This window comes from Carlito syrichta, unplaced genomic scaffold, assembly GCF_000164805.1.
Source record: "Carlito syrichta isolate Samal-C Ts95f unplaced genomic scaffold, Tarsius_syrichta-2.0.1 Scaffold302372, whole genome shotgun sequence".
Taxonomy (NCBI): domain Eukaryota; kingdom Metazoa; phylum Chordata; class Mammalia; order Primates; family Tarsiidae; genus Carlito; species Carlito syrichta.
Genome location: NW_007246468.1, coordinates 3,076 through 21,818, shown reverse-complemented (window position 1 = coordinate 21,818; position 18,743 = coordinate 3,076). Strand labels below are relative to the sequence as shown.

General features: G+C 45.4%; 1 long non-coding RNA gene across 1 annotated transcript in view; it reads right to left on the bottom strand.

Annotated features, from left to right (window-relative positions):
- LOC103258799 overlaps window positions 1-17,928 on the bottom strand; it is a 66,728-nt gene extending 48,800 nt beyond the window's left edge. The window contains exons 1-5 of the long non-coding RNA XR_504200.2: window positions 17,622-17,928; window positions 16,772-16,986; window positions 15,752-15,821; window positions 13,183-13,304; window positions 11,559-12,977 (exon numbers count right to left, since the gene is read on the bottom strand). This is a non-coding gene — a long non-coding RNA (uncharacterized LOC103258799). The remainder of the gene's footprint in view (window positions 1-11,558; window positions 12,978-13,182; window positions 13,305-15,751; window positions 15,822-16,771; window positions 16,987-17,621) is intronic.
- Window positions 17,929-18,743: the final 815 nt, after the last annotated feature.

Sequence of the window (18,743 nt, the reverse complement as noted above, 5' to 3'; positions counted from 1 at the left end):
ACCTCACCACCACTCTATATGTTGATGCAATGGGTACATGTGTACCCTGAATCCAAGAAACAGCAATGAGGAGCAAAAAGAAAAATAGAATGAAATAAGATGGACAAGAATTTTTAAAAAGAAGGAGAAAGAAAAAACACAGAACAGTAAAAGCAGAAACCAAAGCAAAAAACAACTGAACACAAACACACACACAGACATATACATACACCCCAAAACAAACTGGAATAATGACAAAAATGAAACAAACAACAACAAAAATCCAAGAAAACTTAACACATACACACACATCTAGAACAAAATAATGGAGAGGAAAAACAGAAAGATTGAGAAAAGAAAAGAAAAAAGGAATTCAGAATAAACCCTCACACATATATGGACACACACCTTAAACTAAAAAAAGAAGAGAAGAACAAAAGAGTAAAAACAAACTAACAACAAAATAACTGAAAGATGAACACTCAATCATTCACCTACACACATCAACAGAAAACAAAAAAAAAAAGAAGAAAAAGAAAAAGGTGGGGATGCAGATCAAAATCTCACATACACAATCATGCACAAAGGAAATACATTTTTAAAATAGATGAACTAACAAATAAACATGCAAAAACAAATTTAAATTTTTTTTTAATTTAAAAAAGGAAACCCTGCCCTCTTGTAGCAGGCTCTGTAATTGTTCCTCTCCTGCTGAGCTTCCACCTCTTTCACTCTCTCTCCAGTGTACAGAGCAGGGAAGGAGGAGGGGCAGTGGGGGTGGGTGGGGCTGCAGTCTTTCCCTCCCACTCTTATATGGTCAGGGAGATCTCCAGTGGGGAGGTGCAGGATAGTCTCTTCCCCAGTATGCACTCGTGGGGGGTGCTTCAGTCAGGCCTGTCCTGGAATTGTGTTCTCCTGTTACAACTGATGTCCAGGCTCCACTTGGTTTTGCCCTTCTCAGTCATGTCCCAGCTGTGTGGGTCTGACATTCAGAGGACTGCTGGGGAGGAGGAGGTTTGGGTCAGCCCTAGACTCACCAGTGATCTCTTTGGAGTTTTTCCTCATCCTTTTCTGGCCACACCCTTTGTCCTGCAACTGAATCAGGGTAGGGGGTGGGACGCCTGGGACCCAGCACTCATCAGGTCCCTCTGAAGTTTGTGCTTTCAGGATGTTTCCTCCGGGTCACAATCAACCCCTGAATAGTTGATCTGCCAGTCACAGAGATCAGGTCTGTTGCTCTGTGGTGAGAAAATCAGAGTACTTTCCTGCCTTGCCTTCAAGATGGTGGCAGGGTGCCTCTCTTGTCCTCTTTGGTGGGACTCTGCCTCTGCACTCCCTTCACAGCCCTGGCTGCCAGTGTCGGGCCAAGCACTGAAGTGGTAAAGAAAAGCCTGGAGCTGGTAGTCTCTCCTGCTGCAGTGGTAAGGCAGGGCCTGGAGCTATAATCTCTCTGCTGCTTCTTTACACAGGAAAACTTTTGTCCATAAAAAAAAAAAAAAAGAATAAATGACACTCAGCTTCTGTGGCCTGGGAAACACCAGGGACCAAGCAGAGAAGCTGCAGTACCAGCTGCTGCACCAGGAAGGTCCTGGCCACTTGCTCATGAATCCCCACTTAGTCCCTCCCAGCATTTTCTTCCCAGGAAGGGTTTTGTTGATTTTTTTAAAAAGGTGCCCAGCTTCTGCGTCCCAGGAATGGCTAGGGTCCAACCCCAGGGAATTGCTAGGGTCCAAGCCCAGCAGCCATGGCACCAGCCACTGCACCAGGAGAGCCCTGACCACTAGCTCCCTAGGTCTCACTCATTCAGTCACTCACACACCCACTCACCTGCACATACACAAAATTTTCCATACACTCACTCATCACACTGGGACTTGCATAGTCTGACTGGCTTGGCTGCCATCTTCCCCAAATCTATAAAACTCTACCAACAAAATCGAATATCATCTGAGGATGACCATTTTTCTCAAGTGCATACAGAACATTCTCAAGGATAGATCACATGTTACAGTTCACAAAACATTTTACCCTGTGACTTTTAAACTTTGGGAAATCCCTTTGGAGAAATTCTGGATTCCTCAGAAGCCAGAAAATAGTGGGCGTGTGATGGTCAGGTCTTTTGAGAAGGGGGAGTTGTGTGATTGGAACCTGCAGGAACAGGTTGTGATGGGACCTCCCTGCAATCAGCAACAGTCTTTGGTCAGCCTCTGGGAGTTCTATTCCATTACTGTGCAAGCCTTCCTAGACCATCTGTGAGTCACTCTGTGCCAGCAACCCCACACTTGGGAGGGTCACCATGGGAGAATCCCCATTGGGTGTTCAGGGGTTTATGTGTAAAAGGAGCTATGGTCCACAGGGTCACAGTCTCTTCTTTCCCCTCCTAAAAATGAAACTAAGCCACCATTAATATATTGAAAAGGTTATTTGAGCAAATAGTTATTCATGAATTGGGGCACACCCAGCCTTGGTTTGGGGATCCACAGATGGGTCTTGAAGTAAAAGATTGTATAAGCAAACCACATTCAATAACTGATTAGTTACATCTATGTAGTCCTCTTGCTGAACCATCCAGGTAGATATTTCTTTGTTATGGAGTCAGAGATTAACTGGAGATTTGTGCTTCATTAAGCCTAAAATGTTTTTCCTTCTAGGTGAGTAATTTTCAAGAAGTGCATTTGAGTTAAAGTTCATTTTTCTTATATAGAAACCTAAAGCACTGCAGCCACTTTGATCTAATTGTCTGCTGTATACTTGGGGGGGGGGACCCAAAAAACCTGGAATATATTAAAGAGAATGTGTATTCTTGTAAGTTTATACTTCAGTAACCATCAAGGTACTCTTCGTTAGATGCAGCACACCTGTCGAGATGCATTTTCTACTGCTCAAAACCATTTTTTAGCTCAGCAATTTTAATGCCTTTCAGTGCTTCTGCCTTTGTTTCACCTCTTCTCCATCAGCAAAAAGTTTTCTTTTGAAGACTTTTTTTATGGGGGAAATTTTAAAAATTCTCTTGGGGTGAGATCAAGAGAATAGGGAGGGTAGGGAATGGGGAGGGATTGGGGTTATACTGTTTTTGGTCAAAAACTGCTGAACATTTAGCAGGGTGTGGCAGGTGAGCTCATAAATAACCCATCATGAAATGGGCAAACACATTGCAAAAATCTCCCATGAAAAATTTCCTGAATGCATCCTCTTACAAAAATGCTAGCTGGTACACTGATGTGATGGGATCCCAGAACACTTAACTAGTGGGGGAAGCCAGTATTATGGGGAACTTGCCTCCCAAAATATAATTGTTTTGGGGGATGATTCCCCCTCATAGTTATTTTAATGCTTTACAGGGAGCCTTTTTTTTCTGCTGCATTTTACAAATGAATGGAAAATACAGTCTCAAATCCACCACGCTTTTCCCCCAGTCTCACACTTCCAGGGCTTGCAGTAAAATCCTAAACATGCAGTTTCTTCCACATATTCCCAAACACCAACTTGTCCTCTCCAAGTGACAATATTATCAACTGTACCTTTGACACACAACAGTAGTTTGTTTCTTGCTTTATATCGACTAATGGATAGCAAGTTTTTAAAAATTTGTTTGTGAACATTTCACATGAAAGAAAAGTAGAGATACACCACTATTTAAAAAAAAATCTATCTGACGCACCTCCTCTTACATGTCCTTGTTACCAGCCTCTATCTTATCAGAATGCCTTTGGGTTAAGGTGCTTTTTTGGAAACTTTACATGGTGATGCGGCCTCAGTCACCCTTCTCTCTTAGGCTTAAACACTGTCTGGGATGACCATGCTTCTTGAAGTGTTTAGTGAGTCTTCACCCCTAAGTCATCACCTCCCAGAGGAAAACCTGAGGTATGAAGGTGGAGCCTTGCAGGGAAATGTTGGCGTGCTGGTGGTACTTAGGGGAAAAGACAGAAATGATTCCTGCCTTCTGGATCCTCTTAATCTTGTGAAGGAGAAAAAAAACCCAGCCCCAAAAACAAGAAAAGTCCTTCCCAGCAAGGTGGCATAAGAACATGCAAAGCAAAATGCACGTTAGGGCACACATGGGGCCACACACGGTGCAGTGTCTCCAGAGAAGGTGGTCACTGAGTATTTCATTGAGGAGGATTTGGTGCAGAAGAATCAACCATGTGACAAATGACTTGTTATTAAAATCAAACATGGCGGAGTTCCAGTAAGATGGCAATGGCATAGGGGGATTTGTGAGATTCTCCGAATGTGAGTTCCCAAAAAGACTCTTACTTTTCTTCCCCCACTCCCCTGCCCACTGCCAGCTGCACTGGTCCAAGGCCCGGGGAACTTCGGTCCCATGCAGGGCCAGATATTACGCCCCCAGCTGCTGCTGCTGCGCTATATGTGATGCCTAACTGCACGGGAGTCCCGGGTATTGGCTCCCTCCCTGGCTACATTGTCTCACCCAGCACCCAGCACCAAGCTGCTGATCACCCAGGGAGGCTCTGGGCGCCGGCCTCTCAGAGATACCAGTCACATTTCTGGCTGAAGTACCCTGTGAGGGACCCAGGGCCACTCTTGCCACCTACTGTCTGCCCTTTGAGCTTTGGAGCTCTGGAGTTCTGGGCCCAACCTGGCTGAGGCACTCAGCGCGCGATCCCATGCTTGTGTAGGGGAACAGCAAATCTTAAGAAGGTGCTGATTGGAGGCTCTCACCTCCAGAGGAGGGAACTCCCGACCCCCTCCTCCACCCCATCCTGCTGGTGGCACCCCAGACCCAGTGCCCAGCTGTGCAGCTGATCCACAGTGCCTCCCACTCAAGCACAGTCCATCACAGTGGATAACACAAGGACCCAGACGAGTGGAGAGAAAAGATCCGTGAAAGTGAAGCTGCCACCTCAGCCATTCTCCAGGGAGAGATTTGCATTGCCCCACCCATCTATCAGCAGCATCCACCTCGGTTCCTAAGGTAACATCGCTAAACACAGACAAAGCCACTCCCCTGGTGAATCAGACAAAAGCAACGTCACAGACCTCCCAGGCAGCAGGCTACAAAAAAAAAAAAACCCAAGCTGCCAGTAAATCTAACTGCCTGCAATGAAAACAAAGGGGAGAGGCTGGAGATCAGAGTTGAAGAGATTTAGACACTCAGGAAAGATTCCAGAGCTAGTCTGATCTCTTATTTTGACTTTTGATCTTATCATTTTGACTGTTTGTTTTGCCCACTTTTGTTCGCTTTCTGACTTACACTAAATGTTTCATGATTTTATTGGTCTGTCTCTGTGTAGCTACCATATACTTTAGGGAATTTTCCTGTGTTTTTTTCACTTCTCCCCGGCCTTGTGTCTTTTTTTCACCTGTTGGTTGGTATGTATGTCTATTTTCCCTCTCACTCTCCTCTCTTTCTAACTTCCTATTGAACCCCACTTCCATTATTTTCCTCTTTTGCACCTCCATTTGATTCAGGGACCAAACGTACATACCGCTGGACAGATAGATTGTAAGGCAGTGGGAAATAGGTTCCAGTGTGCCAATACACCTGTTGGTGGAATCAGCATATAGATTCCGAATCACAGCTTCCCCCTCAATTAAACCTCAAAACTGTAAAAAGTACAGCCTGCAGCCCACACTCCAACCTCAAAAGTGAACAAAGCCAGAAAATTCTCATAAGGAAGAAAAGAAGATTGCACAAGTGAAACAAAAGCAACCCCACCATCCCTGAAAAACAGATTTAAAGAAGGGGAGGGAAAGGGGGAGAGAGAGAAAAATCTACACAAATGAAGAAAAACAAAAGGAAAACTATGGGTCTCTCCCAGACACATGGGAGGGCACACACTGAGAAAATTGACTTCAGAATGCAAACAATTAAAAGCCCCTAGAATGGTCCTAAACTACAAACCCAGATGCCAAGACATTAATGGAGAGATTAAAAAGAATTGAGGAGAGACAAGAATAAACTAGGAAGGAGCTGATATCTGAGATAACAGTAATAAAGAATGATGTGAAGGAAATAAATAACAAACTGATAAGTATGGAAAGCAGAATTACCCAAGCAGAAGAATCTCAGAGCTTGGGGACCGAAATATAGAACTAATACAAACTCTTAAAACCACAGAAAACAAGCTCAAAAAGACAGAACAAAACCTTCAAGAGATGAGCGATTACTTCAAGAGACCAAACCTAAGAGTAACTGGCCTTCCTAAGGCAGAAAGGGAGACAGAGAACACACTGGAACAAACTTTCCATGAGATCATTCAAGAAAACCTCCCTTATCTACTCACTGATGCAAAATTTCAAACACAAGAGATTCAGATAACCCCTGCAAGACAACGAATGAGAAGACAAACTCCTAGACACACAATAATTTGCCTAAACAAAGTAGGCATAGAAGAAAAAATCCTAAAGGCAGCAAGAGAAAAAGGCCAGATCACCTACCATGGAAGACCAATTAGATTAGCAGCACATTTATCAACAGAAACCCTGCAGGCTAGGAGAGCTTGGAGTCCTATCTTCAAAGTCCTAAAAGATAAACAATTTCAACCAAGAATAACCTAACCAGCCAAGTTAAGCTTCACCAGCAAGGGAGAATTAAAATCTTTCCCAGATATCCAATCCCTAAGAACTTATACTGCAACCAAACCACCTCTACATGAAACACTTAAGAAAGTACTAAACACAGAAGAAAACGAAAAAAGAACAACATTCTTCACAAGAGTATAGGGAAAAGAATAAAATACACATGAACCAACCGCCAAACCAAAAGAAAGACAAAAAAACAAGTGGAAGAACAACAACTATATAAGAACTCTATGATAGGGACAAACTCTCACATTTCAATAATTAGCCTGAATATGAAGGGACTAAATGCACCACTGAAAAGACATAGAATGGCAAAATGGATAAAACGTCACCAGGCAACAATATACTGCCATCAAGAGACTCATCTCACTAGAAAGGACATACACAGACTCAAATTAAGAAGATGGGAAACAAATTTTCAAGTGAGTGGAACACAAAAGAAGGGAGGAGTCATGATACTAATTTCAGACAAAATACCATTTAAGCTATCAAAAATTTAAAAAGATACACAGGGCCACTACATAATGATAAAAGGTTCAATCCAACAACAAGAAACATCCATTCTAAACACATATGCACCCAAAACAGGAGCACCAACTTTCATAAAACAGCTTCTAGGAAAACTAAAGAAAGATATTGACTCTAACACCATCATACCTGGGGACTTTAATTAGCCACTCAACCCTAGACAGATCATCAGGACAAAAAACCAGCAATGAGATCCGGAACCTCAGGTGACTCTTGACTAAATGAACTTAATTGATACCTACAGAACACTCCATCCAAAGACCAGAGAATACACCTTCTACTCATCACCGCATGGAACATATTCTAAGATTGACCACATAATTGGATATAAATAAAGCGTAAGCAAATTTAAAAGGACCGAAATTCTACCATACACCTTCTTGGATCACAGTGGCATATAAATAAACATTAACACCAACAAGGTTCCCCAAAACCCACAAAGACATGAACACTAAACAGCATGATGCTAAATAACGCCTGGGTCAATGATGAAATCAAAACAGAGATCAAAAGACCTGGAAGCAAATGAGAATGAAGAAACATCTTACCAAAATCTCTGGGATGCCATGAAAGCTGTAGTAAGAGGAGAATTTATAACCCTACAAACGCACATGAAGAAAATGGAAGGACCACAACTTAACAGCCTAACGAGCCAGCTAAGTAAGCTGGAAAAGCAAGACCACAAAAACCCTAATTTCAGCAGAAGAATCCAGATCATCAAAATAAAAGCCCAAATCCAGGACATAGAAGACAAAAAGACAACACAAAAAAATCAATGAAACAAAAAGTTAGTTCTTCAAAGGATAAACAATATTGATGGTCCCCTAGCTAGATTGACCAAGAAAAAGAAAGAAAAAACCCAAATAAGCACAATCAGAAACACAAAAGATGAAGTCACATCTGACCCTGAAGAAATACAAAAGATCATTAGAGACTACTATGTACACTTGTATGGAAACAAACTTGAAAATCTCAAGGAAATAGAGGACTTTCTGTCATTACACAACCTGCCTAGGTTGAAACAAGAAGAAATTGAGACCCTAAATAGACCAATAACAATCAAGGAAATTGACTACATAATAAGAAAACTACCTACAAAAGGTCCAGACGGCTTTCCAGCAGAATTCGACAAGACATTTAAGGAGGAGCTGATTCCAATCCTACTGAAGGTATTTCAGGCGATTGAGAAAGATGGAACTCTCCCCAAATCATTTTACGAAGCTAACATCACACTGATACCCAAGCCAGGTAAACACCCAACAAAGAAAGAGAAATACAGGCCAATATCTTTGATGAACATAGATGCTAAAATTCTCAACAAGATCCTAGCAAACTGGATACAACAACACATCTCAAAAATCATCCATCATGACCTAGTAGGCTTCATCCCTGGGATTCAAGGCTGGTTCAACATTTGTAAAACCATAAATGTAATTAAATACATCAACAGATGTCGAAACAAAAACCACATGATTATATCATTAGATGCAGAAAAAGCTTTTGATAAAATCCAGGACCCCTTCTTGATAAAAACCCTCAAACATCTAGGCATATAGGGAACATACCTCAAAGTAGTAAAAGCCATCTACAAGAAAACCACAGCCAGCATACTCCTAAACGGACAAAAATTGGAACCATTTCCCCTGAAAACTGGAACAAAACAAGGATGCCCACTCTCACCCCTCCTGTTCAATATAGTATTGGAAGTCCTGGCTAGAGCGATCAGAGAAGAGAAGGTAATCAGGGGTATCCAAATAGGAAAAGAGGAAGTCAAATTATCTCTCTTTGCAAATGACATGATCGTCTACCTTGAAAATTCAAGAGTATTTGTCAAAAACCTCCTTACACTGATAAAGTTCTTTGACAAAGTCTCAAGATATAAAATAAATGAGCAAAAGACAATCACACTTCCTTACACCAATAATAAACAAACAGAAACCCAAATAAAAAGCACAATTCCATTTACAATAGCCACAAAAAAAATGAAATACCTTGGCATCTTCCTAACAAGAGATGTGAAAGACCTTTACAATGAAAACTACAAAACTCTGCTCAAAGAAATCAAAGATGACACAAAGAAGTGGAAAAATATCCCATGCTAATGGGTTGGAAGAATCAACATTGTGAAGATGTTCATCTTACCTAAGGCAATCTACAGATTCAATGCAATACCCATCAAATTACCAGCAACATTCTTCTCCGACCTAGAGAAAACAGCAGAGGAATTTATATGGAAACACAAATGACCAAGAATAGCCAGAACAATCCTCAGCAAAAAAACAAACCAAAACAAAGCAGGTGGTATCAAATTACCAGACTTCAAACTTTACTATAAAGCTACAATCATCAAAACAGCTTGGTACTATTATAGGAACAGGCATATAGATCAATGGAACAGAATTGAGATTCCAGAAGTGAAACCTCAATTTCTCAACCAATTCATCTTTGACAAAGCCTCCACCACCTACCATTGGGGAGAGGAGAACCTATTCAGTGAATGGTGCTGGGAAAACTGGCTGACCACATGCAGAAGATTGAAACAAGACCCCTATCTATCCCCATACACAAAAATTAACTCCAAATGGATTGGAGACCTAAATGTAAAAACCTCAAACCTAAGAACTTTAGAAAATGAAGGAAATACCCTCATGGAAATCGGAACTGGCATCCAATTCCTAAACAAAACCCGAAACCCACAGGCCATAAGAGAGAAGATAGACAAGTGGGACCTCATCAAATTGACAAGCTTCTGCAAAGCCAAAGAAACCATCAAGAGAGCAGGGAGACAGCATACAGACTGGGAAAAAGTATTTGCCAACTCCAGATCTGACAAAGGCTTAACATCTTAGATCTACAAGGAACTCAAATGTGCTGAAAAGAAAAAAACAAACAACCCATTATAAAATGGGCTAAAGATATGAACAGACACTTCTCAAAGGAAGACATCTGAGCAGTCAACAGACACATGAAGAAATGTTCAACCTCACTAATCATCAGGGAGATGCAAATCAAAACCACACTGAGATACCACCTAACTCCAGTCAGAATGGCAATTATCAATAACTCAAAAAATAACAGTTGCTGGAGAGGGTGTGGTGAAAAGGGAACACTTCTACACTTTTGGTGGGAGTGTAAACTAGTGCAACCTCTGTGGAAAGCAGTGTGGTTATTCCTAAAAGCTCTAAATATCAACCTCCCATATGACCCTGCAATCCCCCTACTGAGAAAATACCCTGAAGGACTCAAATCACTCTATCAAAAAGATACCTGCACACAAATATTTATCACAGCATTGTTCACAATAGCAAGAACGTGGAAGCAACCATGCTGTCCATCAAAAGAGGACTGGATTAAAAAAATGTGGTACGTATACATGATGGAATACTATGCAGCCATAAAAAAGAACAAAATCATGAATTTCACAGCAACCTGGATGTAACTAGGGTCTATAATACTGAGTGACCTCTCACAGAAACAAAGATCTGAGTATCACATATTCTCACTCATATAATGGACCTTGAACATCCAATGTAATACTATAAGAAAATGACTGACAGTAGTGGGAAACTAGAGGGATGAGGGAGATGGGATTAATGGTAGCAAATACCTGTCTGGGGACGGGGAAACACCTCTTATCAACAGGGTGAAACGTAATTGTATACCTAGCCCTTAACTGTACCCCACAATATCATAATAAAAAATATTGATTAAAAAAAAAGAAAAAAGAAAATGACTGACAGTGGTGGGAAACTATGGAGTGGGAGGGGAACGGAGATGGGATTAATGGTAGTAAACATCTGTCTGGGTATGGGGAGACACCTCTTATCAACAAGCGTGCCTGAACAAAGCACATTTGTATACCTAACCCTTAACTGTACCCCACAATATCATAATAAATAATATTATTAAAATAAAAATAAAATAAATAAATAAAATCAGACATGCCTAGGAGATTAATCTAGGAGCTGCACTAATCCTGGGATCCGCACAGTGGCTAGCACTGAGCTGGGAGTCCCTGTGAAATACAAGCTCCTGTGGAAAATTTGAGGGACAAGTGTAGGTCCTCTTGTTGTCAGGATCCTAGTGGGGAATGGGCATGTGGGGCAGATAAGGTGGAACAGGCAGAATTGGGCATATCCGGGGAGCCAGGGACTGGTGTGTCCAGAATGAGCAGCTGAACTATTGAACCTATGCCACATGGCAGCAGATTGACAAGTGATGCTGCAACCAGCCCAGCTAGGAAAGGAGACCCACCCAAGGAGACCACCCACCCTTGCAATGGCCCCAGGCCCAGATTGTCTGCCAGGGGCAGGCTTTGTGTTGTTCTGGCAAGGAGAATTGGGGGTGATGGTCAGATGGTATGCCCCTGATCTCAGGACCTGGTGTCCCCTCAGGAGACGAGCAGTCACTGGGGCAGAGGTGGGACCAGAGGACACCTGTGTGTGCACCTGTTGTGCCTCCATCCCAGATTATCAGTCCCCAAAGTGGCAGCCCGTGTTCCTCACCTGCTTTGTGGCTCCAGCTCTGACCAGCTTCCAGGACTCTGATAGCTTCCTCCATCGACTGTGACATGGGGGTCCCAGTTTCCCTGCAGGCAGGACCCCACCACCAGCCACCTGGGCCTCCTCACCCAACTGGCCCGTGAGACCCAACTGGCCAGATATCCTGGGTCAAATCCGTGCTGTAAGGAGGCTGGGCTTGCTTCATGCTACCAGCCCTCATTTGAGTTCCAATTCAACCAGAGTTGGGTAGAATGCAGCCTGCTTCTGCCTGCTCTTGCGTGGCCCAAGTGAAAAGAATAAGTGACAAAAAGAATAAATGGTGAAACAATTCAAAACAATAAAATTTTATAATACTTTGACATTAGAATTTTCCATGTGCTGAAATGAAGTTCTGTGGAAATACAATCATGCCTCTTCACCTAGAGGTTGTCCATGGAAGGCTGCTGTTATGAGACCAGGGCAATGTTTAGTCAGTGGACAGAGATCAGTTGGCAAAGCTGAATATGCTCACTCCTTGCCCTTGAAGGGAACAGTTTCCAGCTTCCAGTTGGAGGGTTTTCTGGCAAGACCCCCAGGCTCTGGGTCAGATCCTTCTGTTCAGGGTAGGTTCATCTTCTGCAGCTCTGCCTATAAAGTGGGGGGTGCGTGGTATCTCTTGTGGGGGATGGTGACCACCTCTGGCATGCCAAGTAATGGGTACCTGCCTGATGTACGTTTGTTTCACCTGCAGAGGTTTCAGGGCTTAATCCTGGCAGGAGGAGCAGTTGGTCTTCAGTAACAAAGTCCCTGGGACCTGAGAAGTACCTCACTTGAAGGGGGTCTCTTGGGGCCCACACTCTAGGACAAGGATGATGCAGGGCTGGTATCCTTGTCCACATTGTGGTGGGGTCCCAGATGTAGCAGGTGCTATACACTCCCCATGAGGATGCTGGAGCCAATGGCTGTTGTCGGTATGTTCTAACCCTCTTGCTATGTCCCTGCAGTGTGCATCTGATAGTTGAGCACCTGTTGGGTCTCACTAGTCTGTGAGAATTGGACCAAAGTCACTTAGTTTCCAGAGTGGCTGTGTGGCCCAGGAGCAGCTAGCGGTGCTCAGGCAGTGTGGCTGCTGCACATGGGGATGGCTCTGGATGCCTAGCCTTGTGCTCTGGGCAGCCTGGGTTTGGGAGGAGGACACCCATGCTGCTGAAGGAGAGACTGAGGCACAGAATTCTTGAGATTTCGGGAGTGGTGAGAAGACTGTGGAGACCTTGGTGTTGGCTTTGGGTTAGATGGGCTGCCACAGATATGAGTACAGCAGGGCATGGTGGCTCTGGTGGCTCTGTGAGGTGGATAGACCCATAGGCCCCAGCCACTGCAGGTGCTGAGTGGGTGTTGCTGGCCTGCTGAGATGGGTGCTCCAGCTGGGAGGACAGGTAGGAGCTGTAGGAAAAAGTAAAAGCTGTGAGACTACTAGGGGACATATCCCATGTCACCCTCCCATGGCTGCCCAGATGGTATCATAGTACCCCAGCAGTCACCATGCAACTAGCCTGACACTGACCAGGGAGCCATGGCCATAGACTCTCTGCAGCTAGCCTCAAGAAAGAGTCTCCTTTAACCCTCTGAGAGTCTGAGAGGCTCTTACCTCTCATTTTCACTGAAGTACTCCACTGAATTAAACCAGACCCAAAATTGCTCCTCAGGCTGAAGATGGTAATTTTCCACAGCCATCTGGAATAGCTGCATCTTCTGGAGCACTTTGATCTCCTAGAGCAAGAGGAATGAAAGAATGTTGACAGGGCAGAGTAGAAGGCAGGCCCTGTCAGGATAGACAGGATGGGAGAGGGAGGGAGCGGTCAGTCTCAGGGGCTTTTGTCTGAAGAGTCCCGCTCCTCCCCTCCAATCTAAGGCAGTGCTGATGTTCTCAGAGTTGGGTACAAAGAGCCCATCCTGCAGGATTTGGTGTTTGCATTCAGTCCTTTCCTCACACTTTCCATGGCGATGGATAACCTCCTTCTGTGTGTATCAAACCTTTCCAATAAATCTAAGATGCAGAAGATAGAGTCAGGGAATGCCCTCCCAAGGAGTGTCCCTCACTTCCACATCCCATCCTCCCCTACGTGAGGGCCACAGTGCTCACTTTCATCATTTTCTTCATGTTGATCACATTTTCCTAGAAGTCAAACAGTCAAATTCCATCAGAAAGCTTCCCTGACCCACATAGCCAGCCACATGCCACCCTCTCCCATGGTGCACAACCACCAGGGCCCCCAGAGTCAGGGATATGCACAAGACAAGACTTGAAGCAGCCTCAAACTCTGGGCTCAAGTGGAGAGAGGTCAGGAGAGCTGAGGCTCAGGGACCTTTTGTCCCAACCTTCTCTGATGGCAGACAGGGAAACTATGCCATGAATGGAAAGAAAATTCTCTGATACGTGGGAGCTCCCTGCTCTTGGATGAGTCTAATTCTACTCTCCTCCGAAGAACACTACTCTAGGGAAAGGTCGAGTTCAGTTTAGTCCAAACCTCTGGTCCCTTTGCAGTCTGGCAACTCTTTTCCATCACCCTTGGGAAGGTGGGATGGCGGTTGCCGTGGAGCCTGCATCCCTCAGGGGTAGATGAGCCTGAGGCCCTCGCACATGGAGCAGCCATGAGACTCTCATGAGGGGAGGATTGCCTGGAACTCAGATCTAAGGCTTAATGTGAGACTTTCTCCTCCCAACCCTCAGGATGCTCCCCCCTCCCCTTATCCCCCCAGGCTCATTCACATCTATATATTCCTCCATCTCAGAGCCCAGAATCAGCAGTTCAGTTTCCTGGAAGGGAACGGTGCCCTGTGCCACTGGGGTCATAGTAGTGATGAGCATCTGCTCTCTGGTGTCTCCTAAGGCCTGTTCCCTGAAATCTCATCAACCTCTGTCTTCTGATCACCTCCCCAGGCCTCCCACTCAGAGCAGCTAAAGACCCTCAGCTGCCTCTCCTTATTATCTTCCTTTTCTCCCCCTAGCTGGCTTCCAGGGCCACCAAGCACACCCCTAGTTACCTCTGTGGTGGACTATCAACAGGTCACTAGGTCATGTGGTTTCTGGTCCTGCCCTTCCCCAAATTCCTTCTAAGCCCAGCTTATCCATGCCCTGACTCTGGTCTCTCTAAGGGAGACATTCCAAACAGTGGCCACAGAAGGGATCGCCTGGGAGGAAGGGGTTCCTCCTCCCTTGATGATCAGGCTTCTAGCTAGAAGAGAGGAGTGCTGTCCTCTGACCCTTGAACCAGGCACACAGAGAGTTTGCTGTACAGAAGTTCCTCTTCCTCCATTCAGGAAGTAGTCTGCTGAAGTGTCATCTCGGGCTGACAAGGCAGGGTCCTCCGAGGATGCTGGGTGGTAACACTTTGCTTCCTCATTTACAAGGAAAGAGCTGAGATTTGGCCAGAAAGGAGCCACTGGAATGCAGGAGTCCCCAGATATTTCTTTTGAGCCATCTGGAGCACATGTCACTGCTAACTGAATACCAGGGGGAGAATCCTGTGATGTGCAAAAGAGCAGAGTGGAGATTCCTAGAAAACACATATCTGTCCCATGTATGGCCATTAGGACCCAAAGCTATGCAGTCATTGGACCTGTTGGTCTGTGGGATTCCTCTGCAGTCCCCATCTGTGGTGCAGGTCATGTGTCCCTCCCTATGGAGGTTCAATGCAGAAAAGAGCAGCAGCAGGAACCTGGCTTCCTGAGGAATTGCTAAGCTAGTTTGGAGAAGGAGGGGGGCTCCATCTACCACATTCACCCTACAGCCTGGAGGAAGCTTCATGCTAGCAGGATGGACCAGAGTGGGAGTCAGATATTTGCTGACTCCACAGCTCCTCACCTCTGCTGAACAATCCAGCTGCTATCTCCACATTCCATCATTGGGGTCTCCTTTTTTTTTTTTTAAGGATTTATTGAGAGGACAGAAAATATCCCACAGTGGGAGGGTATCCAAAGGGGTTGCTCCTCCAGGACCTCCTTCTACAACAACCTCCCTCCCAGAGTCAAATATGTCTCTCTTTCTGTCACTATAGACTACATACAGCTGATGCTATTTTTCAAGTCAGTTTTCAGTGAGAAAGTCACACACACACACACACACACACACACACACACACACGGCACACGGCTGGTCCAATACCCTTTCCACCCTCACTCTAAACATACACCCCTCATCTCAGTCTCCACTTTACCTTGATGAGTGGATTCCTGCTCAGTTCCTTGCATTTGCTAGAAAAATCTTGAAATTGTTTAGAGCTTTTCCTATGGAGAGGGAAAAGAAGGAAGATTCAATTTGACAATAATGGGGAGTTGTGTACATTCAAATTCTTTTGATTTGAGAATATCAAAAACACTGAACTGCCAGGAAGAGGGCTCACACTTGGCACCCCTGGGCCCTGAAGATTCCACAGGACTGGGGACAGAGTTGTCACAATGGTCATCTAAGTCCCATCCCCATCTCACCTGACATGTGTTTGTACAGTTTAGATGTCAGTTGGGCAGAGAGTTCCATTATTCTGTATAAATATCTGAAACTCTCCAGTCGGCCCCTGGCTGATCCTGACAATTAAGAAAACTTAGTCCTGAGTTGGACATTTTGGCCTAATGTCCAAGTTTAGAGACCTCAGCCTCAGTTTAGGGACTGGCCAGTCCATCCCTGGATCTAGTGTCCTTGTCTTTCTTGAACCTCTCAGGGGCATTGAGTGGGCATAGCCAGAGCTGTAGGAAGTCTCTGGTCTACCCTGGCCCGCCTGTGAAGACAGCTTCCCTCACCTACAAACTTTTTCCCAGCTGACTTGTTGAGTTGATGGATCAGGGAGCTCTTTGGGGCAGAGAGGATAGCATGACCTGAGGAGTAGTTCCTGAAACTGAGGCACTAATCAAGAAGGAAGAGAATGAGCCATGAGGTTGAGAGTTGGAGCACACCCTGTCTAGCTTAAGTCTCCTCTGCTGACTTCTTACCTTCTGGATTAAGCAGGGCACACCTGGGACACAATGAGTAACACTCACAGGTAACAATTACAGTTTAACCCAAGGAAAAACCCCAGGTAGGAAATGAGCAGCCACCATTGGACCCTGAATATCAAAGTCATTGTTCCACTGGCAGGAAGGGCCTAAGGGGGTTACAAGGTTAAGACCGCATAAGACAATCATGAAAGCTAAGTGAGAGGTGGCAGTTTCCACATCTTCAGACAGGGCCTTCCACAGCTTACCTTGGCCACTTTGATCCAGTGTTCCACCACCCTGGCCCTGTCCCAGGCTGTCAGGCTTTAGTTTCCAAGACAGGTGGTGAGGATGCAGTTGGCCAGTCTGTTGGGTTGTGTCATGATGGCATAGACAGCGGGTGCCAGTCACTTCTTTTCCTTCTTGTTCTGATGGCCCCAGCTAGAGCCCAGGCACTCATAGGGACCATTTTCTTGAACAGTTCCTGAGGAGGAGGGGAGTATCATGAGTACACAGCACACCCAAGCTCAGAGTCCACAGTTGCTCACAGTTTCAGGCAAGTGACAGTGGTCTGAGGTGGAGGATGGGGAAGGAGAGTGGCATTTTCAAAAATTCCGAGCACCAGAGGGGGGCTCATGAATGCTCATCCTAAGTCCAAGTCTGCCATCCATCCCAACCAGCCTTCAGTTCTTCTTTCCAATCACATACACATTCCTTGTGGCAGCTCCAACTAGAGGATCTATTTGGGTGCCTGACATATAATCTGGTATGCATCAGGTACCTAATAAGCACTGAAGCTAGTTGAGTTAGGGGCACATGGGTAGGTACACATGAACCTGGCATCCCCTCAGTGAGTCCTCATTACCACCACATAAACTAGGCCGCATCCACTTTCTGTCTTGTTTCTTTGGAACTGCACAGTCACTGCAACTGGCGTCATTCTTGTCCCATGTCTGCTATCCACATGTGAACAGGGAGGGATTCTGGGAAAAGAAAGTCATCCAGTTCTCACTGGTGGTGAGATGTGGGGCTGGGATTGGGCCAAGGACATTGGACTCAGGTCAGGGCATGTTTGGTCTGACACAGATGATAGCAAAATCACTGCCTATCTCACCTTACCCTGAAAGCCGAGCTGCTCACTGCATCCATAAGAGTCAACTGTTCTGCCAGCTGCTTGGGAGGAAATGCCATGATTCCAGACAGCTCATCACAGGATTTGGTCTCTGCAGTCCCAGGACAGGGGTGGGGGCACCTCTGGAGCTGACTTTACTTCATGCTCATTCACAGGAGGTGGCATTTCCCCTGGTGCTGGAGCTGGCCCTGCTGCTGGCTCTAGATAAGGTGTTAGACCCAGGGCTGCAGGTGCCTCTGGCTCCAGAGCAGGCCCTGGCTCTTTCAGAGGTTCTGATGCTGGCTGGAAAACCAACATTGGTAGTACCTGTGTCCCTTGACACAGATCAGAGCTGCAAAAGGAGAAACATCAGCAACATCAGTCACTTTACACTGTCCTCTACAAATAAGAAAACTCACTGAATTTCTGGGAATTCCAATCTACGAAAGTCTTCCAGATCAAAGGCCGCCTCACCTTCTGCCTCTAACACCCTGGGCTTCCCAAGTACCAGGTGGCCTCAGATGTGCACACTAGGATGTTGGCCCAATCCAGGCCAGGAGGCCAACATGTGAGCCAACTTTAACTTAAAGAGTGGTGCCTCTGAGGGATGGGAAGAATTTCCATAGGTCCGGTGTGGCCAGGTATGCAAAATGGTTGGGATGATGCTGGAGATGGCAAATAGACAGCAGAATCAGAGGCCTGGTCTTCCCACCACATGGCCCTCACTTTGAACCTTGGTATGTTTCTGGAATTTGGGGGTGTGGCTACCTGGCTAATGGACAGCCCCATCACACCCCATTCAGCTTTCTGTGATACCCTGACTGAGAAAGACATGGTCATGGAAAAGGGCTAAGCAATTCCTTAAGGGTCTTGACTTCCCCCTGATACTTCCTTTCTGAATACCCAGGACATGCACCTCCATGTACCTAAGGACTCAGCACTGTGGCTTCAGGCAGATTTGGGAACAGGTTCCCCATCTAACTCCAGGTATGGGCCCTCTCTGGTGGATTCACCAGAGGGTGATGTGGGATGGAGGAAGACTGGCAGAGCTAGGATGGGACTGGGTGGGACAGGTCTCTTAGGGGCTGGCTCTGAGCCCAGTCTTACTTATCTTCTGCAGAATGCCTGGG